Source organism: Chiroxiphia lanceolata, chromosome 3 (genome assembly GCF_009829145.1).
Source record: "Chiroxiphia lanceolata isolate bChiLan1 chromosome 3, bChiLan1.pri, whole genome shotgun sequence".
Taxonomy (NCBI): Eukaryota; Metazoa; Chordata; class Aves; order Passeriformes; family Pipridae; genus Chiroxiphia; species Chiroxiphia lanceolata.
In genome coordinates, this window is record NC_045639.1 from 67191037 (window position 1) to 67211685 (window position 20649).

The window sequence follows — 20649 nt, forward strand, 5'->3', positions numbered from 1 at the left end:
GGACTGGCACGTGCTTACTGTGCACAAATCCATTTTGCCAGGCAGGCAGAATGAATGAATTTTGCAAGGCAGTCTGATGAATCCTACTGCTGACACGATTTTGGTTTTGTGCTTTAATCTCACTTATCTGACCCTCTCCACTTCATACGGCAATAGAGACTCAACCTTTACAATACCTTTCTGCATGTGAGTGTCCTAATCATCAAACCTGGAACTAGTCTCTGGCTCTGTATTTCAAACTCATCCTTTGGAAATCTCTGTTAGTCTGAAACTGCAAACTAAATATGCCAAAAAAGGAATGATGTGAACACAGGCATATCACATGAATATCTGACTAAGGATACCTGATGTGTTTGATGTCTTCTTTATTTTTTTTTTCATTCTGATTGGAAATATATTAACTGTTAATCTGAGATCATGTACCTCACAGCCATTCCATTCATTTTTGTTTCTATGCCAGAGTCACAGAAAGATGCCAGCAGGGGCAGTTCAAGGTGACCACAATCTTGCATACATGCTTGAAGAAACTTGCATGTTAAAGAAGCTACATTTACAATTAGGACAGGGGAGTCCAAACTTTTTTGAAGATAAATTTGGACACACATCTAAGGGCACTCTAGCTTTAAAAGAGCAAGCAGATGATACTCTAGAGAGTTTGTATGTATTTGGACAGAGCACTTTGCCATTTCAGGTCATCTATATGCTCTATAATAAAGTGAGAACTCTTGGCTTTCTGGGGCCATTTTTTAATGGATCTTTGCAGCTACTAGCAGAAAATTCTGGAAATTAAAGACAATCTGTATACCTGATATAAAATCATAGAATCATAGAATGGTTTGGGTTAGAAGGGACCTTAAAGATCATCTAGTTCCAAATCTCCCCCAAAATATTCAAGTGACTACAGAATATCTCTTACATTTGCAGTGTATTGACAGAATATCTCCTAAAGGTAAAAGGCTGTTGCTGTTTCTGTTAATACAAACCTTACAGGGCTCAGTCTCTCAGATTTCTTGCAGTGGCTGGCAGACCTGGCAGTGGGTGGCTGGGAACCCACACTGCTCATTGCAGCAGTGGGCACTCCTGGCCACCCTCATGATGTTCTGCTTGGAGGGTGGGCTGTGGAGCAGGAGTATTTCCACCACCAACAGCCCTGCTCCAATTCTTTTCACCTCTCACTACAACCTCAATTATACACTTTGAAGAGAAAAAGCAGAAAGGAAGAGCCTGGTTACCACTCGAACCCTTGTAAGGCTGCAAGGAAGGAAGTCCTGCCATTCAAATCTCACTTACATGGGGATTAGCCAAACTCCAGATGGAGTATTTATGAGAACAAAGACTGCATGAACAATCCATATTTATATATTTAAAATGTTTGTAGAGGCAGCTTCCACGGATCAACAAAAGTCTTCCCTGAATATTTATGAAGAAACCAGATAACACACAAACAGCTCTTTTGTTTTCCAGACTGCAGGACTGGTTATGAAGTTCCAAGAAAACAGACATGTAAGGAGTTGCCCTTCTACTTTAGGCTTTAAAATACCATTCTTGCCAAAGGCAGTGATATATGCACAGCATGTTTGCATTCAGCAACTTACATTCTGCGATAATGAGACAACATTTTAATCTTCATTCACTTATTTTTTGGACTGACATCTGAATATTAATGTCAGATTCGTGTGTTAATATCATGTGGTGTATGGGCTTTATTTTATTACCTCCTTTCTACTAGAAGAAATGAATTGAGTATGGAAAATGTATCTATCGTTAATTCTGGTTTTAAACTGTTTGTAGTAATATAGGACACAAAGCAGAGCTCTGTTTTTAACATTAAAACACTCCTATCAGGACCACTATTTAATTATATCAGCAACTGTAGCTAAATCACAAGTGCTTTTTAAGAGGAATTTCTCTGTGGTATAAGGACTCAAGCAAAAAGAAACAGAAGTAAAAATAATATTTTCTTTTTCCTTTTTAAATGGAAATTTTCAGGCATCAGAAACCATTTGAGTATCAAAGACATAACTGTCTGATAATAGTATACTAGATATATGCAGATCTTTCAAGAATTTACCCATCTGTATTCACTGCTAAAAGTTGCTGTAAAACAAAATCTATATTTGCACATATTACATACATGAGTGTAAGATGTATTTGCACAGAAAAATGTATTTGCACAGAAAATATGCTTCTATGGAAAATGCCATTATTACCATTGTAATTACAAGTTTATGGGGTAGTGGATAGAATAAAACAGTAACTATACTTAAAGAAATTTCAAGTTATACATAAAGACTTCAAGAATCTTTAGAGAAAGGACAATACAATCTTAAGTGCTCATTCAATTGTTAGGCATGTGAATTACTTATGAATTTTCCACATTGTAGAATCATTCATCTACAAAAATGCATTGTTAGAAAGTATGAGGACAGCATCACACGCTGTTATGAACAGAAGAGTATAGAAAGGTTATAATAAAAATTTTCTTAGAATTTTTATTTAACCTCATGCTCTTTCATGATTAGCTCAGCAGAAACATTGTGGTAATAAAAGTCTATCTTTGTTTATCTAGGATCTCTGGTTGCATTCTTCCATAAATGTTTTTGCCCAAAGAATGGGCCCAAAGGTATCATGCCATAGGTTGTCTAAACAACTTCTATTTGATTCTTTCTAGCATTATACACTTTGATATGTGTGTAGCTGTTGGTATTTGATCATAGCTGACTGTGCACTACAGTAAGATATTTTACAGATTGATAGAAGTATGCCTCTTAAGGATTTGTTCAGTCACTGACTTCAATGGCATAAGGGACTTCGAGCATTTTATTCTCCTCAATATAAGAGATTGAGAATCAGTTAACAAAATTTTATACACTCAGAAGACACAAGCTGATTTTGCTCCTACTCCTGCTCTCATTTTAATTTTTTTGTTGCAGATGATTACAAGAGATCAAACAAGCAAACCTAAGCAGTTGCCATCTGGCAGATGAGGACCTGTACCTCCTTTCTTTACTCCCTTGTTTGGGCGAACGTTTTATTTCACTGTGGGGACAGGTTTAATGCACACATATACAACCAGTCACTCCATCTCACCTGACAGGCAATAACTTTTTATGCCATTTACAAGTGCAGCAACACGCCTCATGTAACATGCCAATCTAAAAACACCTTTCACAATGCTCACCTGGAAAGTTTAAACTCTTCCTTTCCAGGTTGTTTAAAATATCCTTTACTTGAGCCAAATAAAATGACTGCAGGAGTCAAAGACTGGCAAAAGTACTCTGGCTTATTAAGCACAGAAAACTAAAACAAACAGGTGACAGTATTTCCCCACAGTGCAGTGAAAAGCTTGTCTGAGTGACTTACCATCTCAGGCATGCAAAAAACACTTCAATTGCTATGTACAAATTTTATCTACATGATCCAATCTTATTTGAGTTGTAAGAACATGTCCAAACTCTGATGTAGCAGAACTGGGAATGATTTAACTTAGAAGCATGCTTACCTGCCATTTTTTTCTAGCTTCACAGATACAAAGAGCTTTACATTTATAAACAAAAACAAGTAACAAGTGGTTTATACATGAAGGTTCCAAAATTAGACAGACAAATTATTTTTCTTTAATGCCTTAAACATACAACTTGGGAACACAATGAAATAATATAATAAAATGAAAGGATTATATATAGCGAAGATGGCATTCAGACCAACGTGGGAAGGTATTGCGTGGTTCTTTGCATTCACTGCAATGACACCTTAGTGTCTCTGTGAAAACACCAACTGAAAGAAATCTTTTTTTTTACAGTAAGATACAGGAAGGTTTTGTAATATTTTTACAGATCTTATAAAGAAAAAACTTCCTCATTATGATGATGTAATTAAAGCACTGGCTCTGCTGAAACACCAGAGGGAGCAAGTTTCACAGAGGAGTGAAGAATTTTATTGAAAACTCTCCTGGCTACTAACCCTGTTCCATCATTTAGTAGGATGCAAAATTTAGTCAGATTACCTGGAATGGTTGGGAATATGCCCCTGAAGCAAAGCCCTTCAACTTGTGATGAAACGTGCAACAAGGAGCCACTAAAGGGAAGAAAAAGTGAGGATGTGCATAATTTGGACAACTGCAGGGTTTTATTCACAAAGCTGAAAAATCTGTTACTGACTATGGGATGAAAAATTGACAGCCTTGACATCTTTGCCTAATGCAGATTACTTTGGTACTGGCTGTTTTTTTAAAAATTGACTCACACTCCTTGTTTACAGCACAAAGACACAGACTCAGTTGTGAAGTAACAACTACTCTGAAAGAAGACTAAAACAAGAACCATAGATATGACCAAAGTCAAGCCCACCCATGCAATGAACTGAATTACTTGGAAAAAACACATTCTCTTTGTTCCTTCATTAGGAAGAAAATCTAGGCAAGGTTCAAAGAAAAAGACCCGCAAATCGGTTGCCTCTATCATGATTCACATCTGAAAAACCTAGACCTGACTTAGAAATGACCTTGCCGCTGAGTTTTAATTGAGAACTGAAACTTTTCAGCTGCTCCTAAGGACTGACAAAGTGAAAATGTATGCCTGCACTGTTAATACAGTGTAAAATTTAGCAATGATAAAAATCCTCCTATGTCATTATACTGGGCCCAGGCTTGGTCAAAAGACACTGCCACCCACTACATGGTGAGATTCCAAGGGATTCTCATCCCAGATGCTGCCCTGTTGCTGGTGGTGCCCTGCTGCAGGAGAGACCTCTAAAGTCAGGGGCAGTCTTTACATTACCATTACTGCAATTTGTCCTCATAAAGAATTTTTCATCATTCACATCTTATTCCTTCCTGCTCTCTCCAGTGAATGGTGCTTGATCCAAACTGTTAGGCAGTCACTCAGTATACACAGTATGCACAGGAAGGGCTGTTTCAAACCAAAGAAAACAGTTTGTCGTGTTTTTGGAGTCTGCGTTCAACGTAATGAGTTTCAGAAAAGAGGGAGGAGGAGAGGAGAAAGTCATAGGGGTAAGCCAGAGAACGGGAGAGAGAAGGGAAAAAGCTGCCTTTTGAGTGAGTAAGGTTTCTGGTCAGGGAGCAGCAACAGCAGCAGAAAGTAGAAACCACAACAGGTACTTTTGGAGCTGGTCTGATTGGTACTGTAGTGGCAAACCAACTCTTTCACTCCAAATGCATTATGATCCCATGAGAGAAAAGCATCCCAGAGATTGATCACCAGAATTATTACAAGAAGCAAAGATCTGGATGCAGGAGCAAACAAAAAGAATGCCTAAAAGATAGTACTTTGCAACATGTCCTGTAGCTGTATTTAAGTCAGTTAAAAGTCTGCCTAAAAAAAAAGTAACAGAGAATGCTTTATTGCCCCAGCCACCTCTAGGCAGCATTAGGAGGATTTCTAATGCCTAGACACAAAGTACTTTTCTGCTTCCAAAGTACACGCTGAAAAAAGGAAAACTGTCACAGTGTCTGTCAATATGAAGGCTGCTGGGGTGCAAGAAGAGCCTTGTGACTGGGGTAGTACAGGAGACAGACGCATGCGTGGAGAAGGTCACACACTGCCAGGCCTGCCCTCTGTAATGGAGATTTTTAGAAGGTCATTGTCCATCTCTCACTGCATGATTTCTCTGTTCAGGGTGCATCACCCCTACACCACCCACATTGCTCTTTAGAAATCAGGGAGATCACGAAATGAGATTTAAGGAACCCAAAGTGAACACAAACCATGACTTCTTGGACTCTGTTCACAAGCTACATCCTTGTATCTCCTTCTCATTATTTTGTGACTTGAAGGCCTGTTGTTGAGGTAATAATAAGCTGTGAAACACTATGCTGAACTTCTTAGACTTACCTTCATAACTAGTTTGAAATTCTGAGCTTTACTTCACAGCATGCAAAAAGGATATAGGGCTCTTTTAACCCAGTGATCATTGCATTTTTCCAGCTCTGAGAAACAACATGGAAGCCCTTCATTGTGGATGTACCTTTTTATACCAAACTCAGAGATTCAGTGAAGATATATGAGTTTAAAGCTCTTATGAGAAGGCACTTGAGTTCTCTTTTTCTTTGAATCATTGATGTCTACCTTGTCTGACTGGAGCTCCTATGTTTGCTGATGGATCTGACAAAGTGGCAGGTTGTGGTGAGAGGGCTCCAGGCCAGCACTGTTAGCAGCCCTCGTCCAAAGAATGGCCACTGATACCATGAGAGCCACCTCTGGGTGGGACAGCCTAGCAAAACAACTTTTTCTAATGCATCTTTTCCTCAGAGAAATGCTATTGTAACTATAGTTTCCAACTTGTACAGCTCCATCACAAAATTGGTATACCAGCTCTGTGGAAGAACAATGAGTTTTTAAAGATTGGAGTTTTTAAAGATTCAAAAGAAAGAATTGTAACTCTGATTCCGCAAACTCCACAGAGTGTATTCCCCTCCTTGTGGTAAGCAGAGAGGTCACTGCAATTAGGAAGTTTGTGCTTCACCTGACCCTAATGGATAAACTTACTAGCTGTTGGATCACTTCACCTATCCTTTTTAAACTCCAAGGAAGAAGCTGTCTGGCACTTCAGCAGGCTACTGAGATCCAGCAGCACTGTTACCACCTCCCAACTTAAAACAATCTTTTCCAGCACTTTCACATACCACAGAGGTCTCGTAGTTCAACTCTCAAGCTCCCAGAGACCACAAAATATTTGGCAGTGCAACAGGTCTAAGAACTTTCATGTTTGGTTTTGCTCAGAGCTCTATAAGGCATAGATGGTGCAAATGCACAGAAGACTTAAAAGGATTTCAGCAGTGGTGTTGTCCCTTGGGTTTTGGTTTCTCTCTCGCTCTCTCTCTTCTTGCAGGCAGTTGGTTGGTATCCTTCAGCTGTTTGGAGGTTAGTTTGCCTCTGAAATACACATTAATGCCACGAAATGGCTTTCATACTTGAAGGTGTATTCATGCCATATGCCCAGTGATTGGATGTATTTCACACTGTTTTCAAATTTATCAGCAAGATAGTTCAAATCACCTTATAAGATTGATGTAAGTTACCAGAGTGATAATTTTGTGTTAGCTATGTGGCTTCCTGATAGATATGACACAATTCTCCAAAACCAGCACATGATCATTATCTTGTTTGTTTGTTTGTTTTGTCAGAAAATCAGTTTCCACCATGATCAATATTTAGCAGACACTTACCTGCTTTAAATGGAAAATGATTTAAAACCGTTCTTCAGCCTACTGAATCTGCACACATAACTTATGGTTTCTTTTCCTCTCCTAAATATTTTGATTTTTTTCAACTTCTTTTTAAAAAGAATTTGATCTCTTTTTCCTAAGTTTGATAGCAGTTACAAAGTAGCTGGCATTGCAGGGAGTCAGATCCCATACAGTTAGATATGGTATCCCATCAGCATTCTTTCTTTTGCTTTTTATCCTCATTAAAAAGTAGTACAATAACAACATTATACATCCAATTTCAAATAACTTTATGCATTTGGCTGTAAGAATTCAGGTTTATATTTAACAAGAAAGTTTATATTTAGCAGGCAAGTTTTTATTTAGCAAATCTCTGCTTCAGACTTATAAAGCAGTTTTAGTAACTTCAAGCTAGGTAAATGCAAAAATAAATGTACCTTAAAGCATCTATTTGATAGACAAAATGTATGCAAATAACATATTATTTTATTTTTTTGTTTTATGAGGGGAGTTGCTTATATTGTCTAACTTTTCCATTTCCAAACCAGTTTTCCTACTTTATGAATGCAGAAACTGAGGCAGATACAGGTGGGTGTTTTAGAACAAAAATTTAATGCCAGTGCTAACTCTGTAGAGGGAATATCACAGAAAGCTTACTACTAATATTCTACTGGCAGCTAATTGCTTCTGCTTGAGCTATATAATTAGCAAACTGAAGTACACTGAATAAATAAATGTTTTAAAATCTAAACAAGTCACCTTTTAAGTTACTTCATACATCCCAAGAAATACTAAAACAATTCACTGACAAGACTTATCCAAGGACAACAGAAAATATTTTCCAGTTCATGAGGTCAGGAGTAAGTTGTTAGTGATCAAACAGACTTTTCATTACTAGTTTGTGGGATCTAGTAATCATATTTTTTCTTGAGTGGTTTTCTTTTCCAGAACTGGGAAGTATTGGTTTCCTTCTCTCCTCTGCTAATGACTAAGATGTAGTGGCTCTGCTAGGCTGGTCAGAGGCAGGGAGACAGGAAAAAAGTTTGTTGTCTCCCACAGAGATTCTTTTCTCCAGACAATTTCAATGTGGCATGAAAGCAAGCCCTGTCCAGGTCAGCTTTAATAGGAAAGAAAATTCTCGCCAGGGATTGTGGCTACCCTCAAGACTTCATTTAAATCTCTTGGGAGAACAAATATAAATTCCATTAACAGCTTGCTATACTTTAGCTTTCAGAACCAAAGCCCTAATTTGCTTTGTAATGTAGACAAATAGCTAGGATGTTGAGATTACTACTGTATTTTTAATTAATGAAATCTGAACAAGCAAAAAAGTAGAATATTATTTTAACTGCAAAGAGGTACTAAAACTCAGCAGCTCTACTTCTCCATTATTCTTTTCCTCCTAGGAAATCTAGAAATAAAAATTAATAAATCAAACACTAACACTGTTGTTTATTAAAATGAATGTTTTTTTTTTTCTAATTACAATGAGAATATCCACTTGTTGTCATTCCTCCCAGGAACCAGAATATTACTCACTTTTCCTTAGGGGAAGAGAATACTACTGCAGTTGCAGTACAAGCACCTTTGTCATCCTAATACCTTCACTAGGTGCTTTCTCTATTATTACTATATCTTTATTCTCCTTAGAATAGGCAGGTAAGTTCATGTAAGTGTAACAGGATAAAATCTAAACTTCACAGACAATTACATCAGATCTGTCCTCTGGCAGATCACCCAATATAATTCAATTTTGCACCAGGTCAGGTGTGGACATAATCACATCACTTTCACATTTCACAAAGCACGCTATAATAAGCTCTTTATGGTGACATTATGATTTTGTGCTGGTTTTATGCTAAATACAGATCAAATACCTGATACTTTATAAAGCCGAAGTGATGGAAGCCTTAAAGAAACCCTGCTGGGACAAAGCTAACCTGCTGATATTTCTGGAGAGAAATCTTATATTCAGTCTGATGTTCTGGATCAGGCACTAGGAGCCTTAAAGCAGCATCAGTTCACCACTGAACATGACAGCACACGCATTTAGGTTCGACTTAAAAGAAAGTATTTGAAGATGTTTATACTCAGACACTACGGATGTTCCTAACTGCTCCCTTCTACAGTTGTTCACAATTACACCAGTTTTGGAACATCTACAATGGTTTCTATTGACTACAAACACTGTTTCTGTGAAAGCTTTGCTTTGTTTGAGTTTCCGTACTGATTATCCCAATTTTTTTCTCTTTGCCGGGGGAACATTTGCAGGTGCAAACAGAATGCTGGTAAAGTCCTGTAACTATAGGAGACCACAGAGAAGAGCAATGCCAAGAACTCCTGTCTGTCACCCAGATCTTCCAGGGCAGGTTTTCGTTGTCTTCATTCCAGTGTCATGAAGAAGAATCAGAACTTCCCAAGGCAGCTAATGCCACTGACAGGTCACTTCTGGGATTGGTCCTAAACAAGAGCTCTCCCCTGAGTTACATAAACAGTCCCAGATAAATTATGTATGGCTACACTGTAATTGCTGGGTAAGCAAAGAAGGAGAATGAGTTTTTCTCTGGGACACGGAAATTTCCTAGCTCTGCAAGATGAGAAGAGGACTTACTCATGAGTCACTGCTTTGGTAAAAACCTAGCCTAGTAAAAGAACAGTCCTTAAGGATGGGAATCACCCCACCTAAGGCTGACAATCCCTAAATCTGTGCAGGATGGCAAGGCTTCTTTTATAGTCGGTGGAGACAAACGCATGTCTCTAGCACGCCACTCCTCCCACCCTCATGTACACAAGTGTCTAAAATAGATCATGAGTCACACGCTACAAATGCCTGTTTCTTTCCTTTGGTTCAAAAAAGGAATTTAGACAACAGATGCCTAACTGTTGGATGTCCAGTCTTCAGATGCATGAAAGCCAGTCTGGCTGGAAGGATGCCATTTGTTTAGCTGGGCTAATTAAATTTGAATATCTCTAAAACAGGACATAGCAAACAATGACCAGGCAGGAATGAATTGGATTGATGAATATTGAAGAACTAGAGGCATCAGACTGTCTGAATATGAATTATTTTCTTTTTTGACCTCTTCTTCCTCTCTTTCACAAGAGATGAAAATTGACTATGCACATAAAAAGGACATGCCCCAAATCTTGACTGTCTTCTGCAAATACCCATAATTTGGGGAAAATGAGATGTTGTAGCCTGAATACAGCCAGTGGGAGAGGTCATGGAGACAAAAGAAAGCTTTGAACTAATATTTATGCTAAGCAAAGTTATGTGGGCTTACTCCTTTTACTAGCACTCATTTTTCTCATTAAACATTGCAACTATGCCCTTTATTTCAAATTCTGAAAATAATTATCTTTTAGATAAAATTAAAATCTCTTTTAGATTATGTTAAACTGAATAAAAAAAACCACAAACACGAAAACAGGGTAACCAGCTGATCCCAGTCCTAAACATCAGGATATCTCAGCAGGTAACAGCTGTTTCTGCTTCATTCCATAATCTTGATTAAGAAACTGGTGACCTCTGTCTGGCATGCAAAGCCTTTTACATTCAGCAAATGGTGCAGCATATTTCCAGTGGGGCTTATAACAGCCTCTTTTCACATTTGCAAAAGGGAACATTGGCTTCTCTACTTCATTACCAACTTTCTAAATGTAGACAGCAAAAGTGTTTCTCATGGGAGAGTCACTGTTTTGGGGAACGTGTCTACAGGCATTTTCTCTTTCCTTTCCACATCCATCTGGAGAGCTTAAGAGTACAATAATTCTGTAATTGTTACTGAGCAATGTGATGCCACTGCAGTATTTTCTTATATTTCCTTTGCAAAATGCCTTTTAGTCAACTACTGTTAATGACTTAAAATAGTGTTTTGAAAAGTTGCTTGGTCACTAATATCAAGACCTTTTTCTTTCTACTTAAGTGATGATACAGTCACCGAAAACAAGCTTTGATTAACCAGAAAATCTCTTAAAAGTGTGCAAGTAATATAAGCTTAATTTTACTATTAAAAGTTCAGAGCTAGTTATTTTACCAGTAAAATAAACTACTTCGCAGAGAGGACATACTTTAAACCACCTTTTCAAGAGCTCCCTTGAGATTTACTTAAAAATATTAGTCCTGTCAGACAAAAAATAAAAATGGGCACCTGAATTTCTTTATATCAAATATTTAAATATTAATTAGAACTTGCACCTCAAGGAAAGGGAAATCCCTGTACAGGTCTCCAGATCCAAATCAAAAAATAACAAAATTTGAAAAAGCAGAAAGCCTAAAATGACAGGATAAAAAAACACCCTAAAACTTTAAATGGCAAAATTTTCCTTGGAAAAAAAAAAGACATTCATGGAAATGCCAAAAACTTTTTCATCTGCTGGGGAAAAAAAGTAGCTCTATCAAAGAAGATGAAATACCGTAGTAGAGATCAATATGTGATCCCCAAATTAAATGGAAGTCTTCAGTGAAGTCAGTGTGGTGAGACAAATATATGCCAATAATCATAGTCAAGGGACAAGCAAAGCTTAAAGAGCTTAATGCACTTGAGTCTACTCACAAGCCCACTTTCACCTGAGAACCCTGAAAAATGGCTATGTATTACCAGATTCAATAGAAAGATTTTTAACAAAGATGTTACCTAGGTAGAGCTGCAAAATATGCTCAAATCATAACACAATTTGTGCCAACATCAGAGAATAAAAGGTGACTTAAAATTCTTTATCCTTTTACACCTCAGGCTCTATGTGAATCTTATCATAAAATTTGAAGGAAAGAATAATTAATGGCTTGAAGGTAAATGGACAACAGAATAAAATGTAACATGGCTTTAGTAAAGGTAGGTCATGTCAGAGTAGCCTGATAGGATACCTTTTTTCAGACAAAAGAACTGCACAGAGAGATTAGATTTTATCTGAACTTCAGCAGAACATTTGGTAAGGTGTCACAATGGAGATTACCTGATAAACTGGTAAAAAAGAAGGCTACAGTAAGACTATGAAGGTGCTGACTAAAGTGACTGTTGCAGAGGAAACGCCAAGGAAGTGTGCTGAAATAGGAACTTCTGGGCTAAAACAGATTACTCCAGTAGGGCTTCTCCTGAAGCAGTCTTGGCATTCATTTTGTTTACAATTTTACTTTTGTGATTTCACCCCTAAAATAGGAACAAATGCAAGAAGTCCAAAAAAAAAAAAAAAAGAAAAAAGAGTAGCACTGCCAGTATGAAGGGGGAAGAACACCATACAAAGGAAAAAATGGACTGGAATAGTAAACGGGATGAAAGTACAAAGTACAGTGTCCCCCAGTTAAGATGGGATTCATCTCATCCAATCCATCTAAAACCTTTTAGTCTTCACAGCTGTTGAGTCTCCTTGTATAATCACTAGAAAGATGTGAACAAATCCACTGGTAATTTTATATTATTTACTTTAGACATGTCTAAATGGGATAAATGGAGATTCTTTGGAGATTCTTCTATCTTTCTATAGTCATCCATAAAGGATATTTGGAAGACTTCCTTAGGTGCCTAACTTTTAAACTTCTCAAATTTGATGTGAATAATCTCCCTAAGGACTGTTGCAAAACTACTTTTCAGCAGCTCATCAGCCAGAAATCAGGCAGGAGGTAAACATGCCTTTTTTTTTGACACAGAACTCTTTAAAACACAAACAACTTCAGACATACTACACAAGGTAAATTCAATTGAAGCAGCAAAGAGTAAAAACAACAACAACAAAAAGAGTAAAAAAAAAAAAGCAAAGTGTAAAAACACTAGTGAGATCTCATCTGAGTCAATATCTGTCTGTCCATATTCTCCAAGAGTCTCTCAGAATACAGCTTGTCTTGCAAGAAAACACTGCAAGAGCAAGAACTGTATGAATATTAAATACATCATATCATTAGACCCTACCCTGCAAGGGAGGACAATTTAATCTGAAAAAGCACAAGAGCAACAGGCTAGAAGCTTGCCATGAACAGATTTAGCCTTGGAACTTTCTAAACCATGAGAACAGTGAGGTTATGGGACTGCCTTCCAGAAAAGCTACTGAAGGCCAGAAGCCTGAAGAGTTTTAAATGAGCTGGACAGTTTCATGAAATAGATTATATGATGCAGAGCCTGAGAAGAGGTTTGCCAGGAGAATCTTGCTAGCTTTATGTTTGCTTGAAAGAAGACTCAAAAAGCTAAATTCCCAACTATAATTTGGAAATGGGATGAAATGCCCTGGAAAACCTTTATTTTATACTTTAACAGTACCAAAGAGACACCTTCCAAGCTCTTAAAATATTTTTCCAGTGTACCTTAGTATATTTATACAGATTTCCAAAAGGAAATAACAGATTTGTCAATTCTGATGACAGTAACAGAACCAAATGCCTGAATTCAAACCTAACATTTTTCTTTATGGGGGCATGTTAATCTAATCATATAAAACATTTGGTTGTTGGTTTGATTTATTTATTTAGTTAGTTTTTTAGGAAAGAAACAAACATAAATAAGCCTTCCATTGAAATATGTTCAAATGCACTATTTCTTTACAAGTTTTTTTTCATTTGGACAGATCAAGCATATTGACTTTTTATTAAAGAACTTTTTTTCACTTTTTTTCCCTGAGTGTTCCCTGTAGTATATCCACATTCTTAATCAAATTATATAACTAGTGAAATAATGTATCACAATTAAAATAAATTTTGTAATGATTTTTTTCAGTAACTGTCTTTTTGCAATTTCCCATTAAATAGAAGGTTCATTAGAAATTCATTATGAGATAAAACGACTTAATTTCTGATGTCCTAATCCAAATTTGAAAGAGAGCTTGAAGAATTTAATTAAAAAAAAATTATTTAAAAGACCTACTACATGTAGGTTAAAGCTGCTGATGGTTTTGTAGCACGTCCAGTTTGAATCATCACAGTGTAAGTAAAGAGTTAACAACTGTGAATAATCAGATTTTATTTCTTCCCCTAGGAATTCAAATCTCACTTTGTCATTTTGCCATATGTCTGTCACAACTGCAGCTGTATCAACTGGTTATGGACTGAATCTACTCTTCTCTTATAAATGCATCTTCTTGTAGTAGAGATCTGGGGAAGCACATGCTGAAACAGGCACTTAATGACAAAAATATCGGAACTGTAAAATAAATGTATGATAAAAAAGAAAATTGTTAGTCTTCAATTCCCAACTTTACATTACCTCACCCAAGAAAAAGCACACAGTTAATAAAAAGATATCAATAATATGTTACACTTGATATATTACCTACTCTTTCATGCATCTTTGAAAAGTTATTTGAAGCAAACATACATTAACTTGAATTTATAAGGGAAATGGGAAAATGCAAAGTTTAAGTGGCTTATCCAAATAACCCTTCCACAAAACCAAAAATACAGGTAAAATCAAGATATCTCTTGACTTTTCTGTGCTGTCCTAACAAATAGAAAAAGTCCAACAAACTCAGGATTATCAATTACATTATTCACAGGATATGTACCCCTTAAAATTATTTTAGCTGCATCATTCTGCAAACTATTCCAATCTGGCATAAAACTCCCAAACTGTTAATTTCTGTCTTTATCAAGGATCTTGCTTGTACTGTGCTGAGATGCACTATGTAGTCAGAGATATACGGATGCTGTAGGCACATGGCCTACCAGCTCAAACTATAGCCTGAAGTATTGCTCTCATGCAATAAAGCTTTCTCTATTCTCAGAGCATTGTGGCTGTGTATCCCTTACATGCTTATCCCCACCCTGCTCCATGTATATGGTGGAATTTTGCACAAGGGTAACTGATGACCCTGTGGGTTTCTGTTGCACAGGCTGACTCTCAGTTTTAGCTGAAGCGCACATCGTCTCTGCCTTATGTGGATTTCCTGGAGCTTTCTAGAAAATGAGCTTACATTAACAGGTAGTGAACCAGATCTCTTTCTTTCCTTTGGTTGTCAATTCTAACAAAGCTTTTTAGGAACTTATTTGAAATTTCCCAGAGGTCTTCAGTTTACCCTGTGACACCCACACAAGCTACCCTTTTGTGCTCATGTAGACTCCAGATGTGTTTTCTTAGAAAGTCAAGCTAAACATTTAAAGATAGGAGAACAGACCTTAGTGTCATCCAGGATGCTTTTGCCACTCTCAAAAGGTGCCAAGATAAGGATCCGTATAATAGTGACACTGTGACCTAAAGCCAAAACTGTATAGAAATGTGATATCTGCATGTGAAAATAAAGAAGAGGAAACATTGCAAAGCTGGGCGGAATAGGAGGCAGAGGTTCCCTGAAAAATCAGGGTGCAAGAAGTGCACTTTCAGAGATCAATAAACACCAGTTTAATGTTTTGTAACTTGACTGTCTTTCCACACTACATATAAAAATAACAAAAAAATATATCACGTGAACATGGTAATGACTGAAGAGGTAATGAATAATTTTAGAATGAACTTGCTGTGTTCCTTTGCGTGTAGCTATGGTGTAATTTTTTCATGTTGGAGACATAAACATACTATGAGGGGCAATCTTATCCAAATAAACAAAACTATTTAGACAGTCATTCTTCACTGCTGGGTCTCTATTTGTAACTAGATACATTAAGCATATCTTTCATAGACAAAGTATTTTAAAATAGAGCCCATGTGAGACTGTGTCAGAACTAATGATGTTTGCCAAAGCCTAGTTGTAAGACACCAAGCGAATATAGTTTTATAGTTAATTTTTTAGAAAAGCTATGCATTTCCTTGGAGAGCAGAAAATCACTGCAAGTGTCAATGTCTTCATATTTCATACGTACTCAGAAAAAAATAGTTTACATATTTTTAATAAAAATATATAGAAAAATAAGGGACTGGAATCTATATGCCATTACTATCTCAGTCCTGTCTATCTGCCTATATTATATCTAATTAATTTCACAATGCATCCATATCATGTGGTAGCTTAATGAAGCTACTTTAAGCCTTAGTTTAAAATCTCTTCGCCATTTACAAATTCAGTTTCAAGCTTCAATGCTTTTGTTTTCTCCTGCTTATCTATCTGTATGTATCTCTGGAGAGTCTCACTGAGATTACAAACTTGTTTGTCCAGCTTTTGTACATTTGTCCGAATCTCTGTTAAAAGCTTATCAAACTTACAAGTTCCAGTCCAATATTTACTTATCCAAGTGCTTTCAAAGAAGCAATGCAGACAATCGGAAACATTTTCAGTATCATTCCCTCTTTGCAAACTTTGCTGCGTGTAGTTTCTATCATTATGCAACTAGAAAAGATGAAGAGTAATGCTCCAAGTGTGTATTTCCTTTATTTTACTCATTTCAGGTATGTGTTCTATATTCCTTCATTCCTAAACACAATACTGTGTCTGCCCCCCACCCCTGTTTCTTTTTAGAGAATTACTTTGCATTTTTATATGACACAAATAATTGAAAAGCTGCACAGGCCTGACTAAAGCTTGGGATCAGGCTAAATCATTTTAAGAAGATCTAGAACTGTCTAAGGACCTAAAATATTTTTGCAAGCTGTAATTTATTATGCATTTATAGCTTGATGCTTGTTTGAAGAGATGGCTGTCTGCAAAGGAAGTAAGAACACATTATAAGGGAGGACCATATCTGATGGATGGATGGGTTTGCAGTCTTCGAGTATATTGAAAGAGGTGTCAGTTAAGTATAGAAATGTGAAGATGAGGACAAAATTGCAGCTAGAGAGTTAGAGACCCCACAAGTTTTTCCACTGTTGAAGAAACACCCGGTTTTCTTTCCCACAGAACAGAACATTAAATATCTTCTTTATTAAGATGTTATTTTAACTTATGTACAAAAATAAAGACTTTTTCCACTGGAACAAAGAATATACAAAGCCAGGCTCCCAGCGGCCACCACGCCGGGCAGAAAATAATATACAGTTTATATATTAATACTATTTGACATTATTAATCAAGACTGATATTCCACCAGATGAAAATCAGAGTCCCTACTTGGGCTCAGTGGAATACAACAGATATTCATGAAAACTACATGACATAATTGGTATTATGTGGCATCTGTACCTCATCTGGGTCCAACATGACTTCTGTTGCCTCTCTGAATAGAATAAAGAAAATAAACTATGATGAAGGAACAGGCTATCACCAAATATTATGAGTACCACACCAAGCTAAAATAAATACAGGTGATGGCATGGGTGAAAGACAAAACCATAAGTGTCAAGGACATTAATTTGTGAAAAATATTCTAGTGGTAGTCTGGCTAATCTATCATTTGATGGGGTAAATAGGCATGATGCAAAATCTATCTAATAAAGCAAACTCGAAACAAAATAAGCTCTTAAGCAAGAGCAATGTAACCAAGAAAGGAGAAGAATAAAGAATTCTGGTATCTGCAGAAGGCATAGAATCATAAAGATTGGGAAAGATCTCCAAGATCATCAAGTCATGACTCTGAATGTCTTGTTTTTCTTCATTCTAGTTTCCCTTGGAATCCCTTAGACACTCTAAGTGACAGACATTATAGAAAACTCATGAATATTTTAAGTTAAATGTAGGTCTGTAAGATGAGATATAAGGGAGAATCAGCATCAAAACTACAATACTCAACAACTGAGAAAGCAATTAAATATTCAAAGTAGATTGATAAATTACATAAAGGCTTTTCTCTTGATTTGGTTGCAGGAAGAATACTTATGGCAATACATTGCACATAGGATAGAAATTTATTCATAAAATTCCACAAATGTAGTTCTAACAAAGCAAAATACCTAAACTGCAGTTAGCATTAAAATATGCCCTTACTGTACTGTTTTAAGACTCAAGGCAACTTTAATAACTTTCAGATCATAAACTCTAGTAGGAAAGTTCAAGATTTTGCAGCATGAAAAAATTAAAACCAACCAAAGAAACTAACCCTCCCCTCAACCCAGATTAAAGCATACCTAGAAACCAAACACTGCTATTTGCATTGTTTTAGACAGTCAGTCTACACTGCTGGGTCTCTATTTGTAACTAGATATATTATCTATTAAGCATACCTTTCATTGACAAATTATTTTAAAATAGAGCTCATGTGAGGCTTTGTCAGGTTCAAGCACAGTAACATAACATGATTTGGACTGCACAATGATGATGATTTAGCACATGTTTAGATTTACTATTTGCAAGAAACAGCACTTTTCTAGATTTATAAGACATTAGATAATTCTTAAGTTCAATATCTAGTAAACAAAACGAGCTTTTAAAAAACATAAAATTCAGAAAACAACAAATCTTTGTCTAATTTATTTTTAAAAAGCCCTTCAACTTGAATAATACTCAAGACCAGGCAACATAAAGGATACAATACAAACCGAATGCAGGAAATTCCAAATTTGAGGTTGAAAGTCAATCCTCAGATAAAGCAAGATGTATGATCTGTGCAACATTAAGTTGCAGCAATTTCCATGAGGAAGAGCAAGAACAGGTACCTTATTATAAAGTCAAGACTTCCTATAACTTGACATAAGACTCATGGATTAATGAAAAGCTGTTATTATCTGATGATAGCTGTTTTCATGACTACCTGATAGGGGAATTCAAAGTAGAAATTGTAATCCTTGGATTTTAGTTCATGATCAGACTCATTAATCATTCTGTTTGTCACAAATTGTGGAATATGATTTTCATTCTTTCCTTGAGCTAAGTTTTCATTTTCAGTATTAGAAAAAAATCTCATCTAGACATCTTTTGAAATTTGTATTTAAATATTTTTTAAAAGCAAATTGTAATGATCAAATGCCTTTCTAAACAAAAGAGAGAGGCCAAACTCTATGAGATGCCAAAATTGTAAGGAACTTCGCAAACACGTCTTTTTATTTCCTGATTTTTAATTCTTAGTTCCTGTAATACTTATTGGAAGTCCAGGCTAGGAAAAATTAAAAGTAAAAACTGAAAACTATCAGTTTCACCTTTCTAAGCAGACTTGTATTCAAAGCTTTCTTAGGCAGATCTTAAGGCAAACAGACTGATCTCTAATGAAAGATGAAAACTAAATTATGAAAGAGAATTTGTACACATTCAAAATTTCCCAAAGGAACATGTTTTGGATTAAATTTATTTATCATCATAATTAACAGTTGCATTAAAAAAAAAAAGAACATTGAGAAGGCTTTTGAAGACAGGAAAAGGAAAATGCATAAACTCTAACGCAGAAAAAGTGAAAAAACCCTCTTCTTACAAAGGCAATGTCTATCTATTTAAACTAAAATGTTTTTTAGGTCAGTGGTACCCAGCCTCACTGTTTTTTTGGCCACTATCTGTTTGTTTTCCATGATGATTTAATTTTAACAGGAATTTTGCTGCCTCCAGAAACTGTGCAGAAAAATTCACAGAAACACATGTGGGACCAAACAAAAAAGATTCTGTTTAAACAGAGTAAGATCTTCAGTGATCACTTCTCTGCCTCCATCAGAATTACACACTCAATGGCAAAAGGAAGATAAAGCAATGAAAAATTTCTACTTCAGTTAAGCATCTGGCCTTGGGTTCTTCCTCCTTAGCAACTGAAAATCCCAAGCATTGTGATTATTTGTTTGTTCCACTACAGTAGAATTGAATCCTACGTGCTCATGCTTAGCTGGGGAAAAAACCCACCCCAACTCTAAATATACTAACGTTATTGAAAACTGGGATGCAGTCACGTGCAATTTAGTGCAATTAACAAAGAATAATAAGCAATCTACTTAGGAACAAAACATGTCAAAAGTCAACTCAAGTATTTTATACTGTCTGCTGGTTTGCACGGCAAGGTTTTGGTAGCAGGGTGTTACAGGGATGGCTTCTCTGAGGTGCTGCTAGAAGCTTTCCCTGAGTCTGACAAAGCTAATGTCAGCCAGCTGCAGGATGGACTCGCTGTTTGCCAAGGCTGAGCTCATCAGTGACAGTGGTAGTGCCTCTGGGATAACAGATTTAAGAAGGGGCAAAACTGCTGTGCAACAGGAATTGCAGCCAGAGAAGAGGAGTGAGAATATGTGACAGCAACAGCTCTGCTGATCCTAAGGTCATTGAAGAAGGAGGGGTAAGAGGTGCTCCATACACTAGACCAGAGATTCCCCTGCACCCTGTGGTAAGACCGTGGTGAAGCAGGCTGTCCCTCTGCAGCCCACGGAGGTCCACTCTGGAGCTGAGGTCCACCTGCAGCCCCTGCAGGACCCCCACGTCGGAGCAAGTGGATGCCTGAGGGAGGTTATGACCCCGTGGGAAGCCCATGTTGGAGCAGGCTCCTGGCAGGACTTGTTGTCCTGTGGAGAGAGAAGCCCATGCTGGAGCAGGTTTGCTGACAGGACTTGTGACCCCATAGAGGACCCACACCAGAGCAGCCTGTTCTTGAAAGACTGCATCTCGTGGAAGGGACCCATGTTAGAGCAGTTCGGGAAGAACTGCAGCCCGTGGGAAGGACTCACACTGGAGTTCAGAGGACTGTCTATCATGGGAGGGACCTCTGTCTATCA

At 36.9% G+C, this 20649-nt stretch overlaps 1 protein-coding gene across 2 annotated transcripts in view; it reads right to left on the reverse strand.

Annotated features, from left to right (window-relative positions):
* The window catches only part of NT5DC1 (5'-nucleotidase domain containing 1), a 138973-nt gene that overhangs the window by 61239 nt on the left and 57085 nt on the right, over window positions 1-20649 (reverse strand). The window lies entirely within an intron of this gene.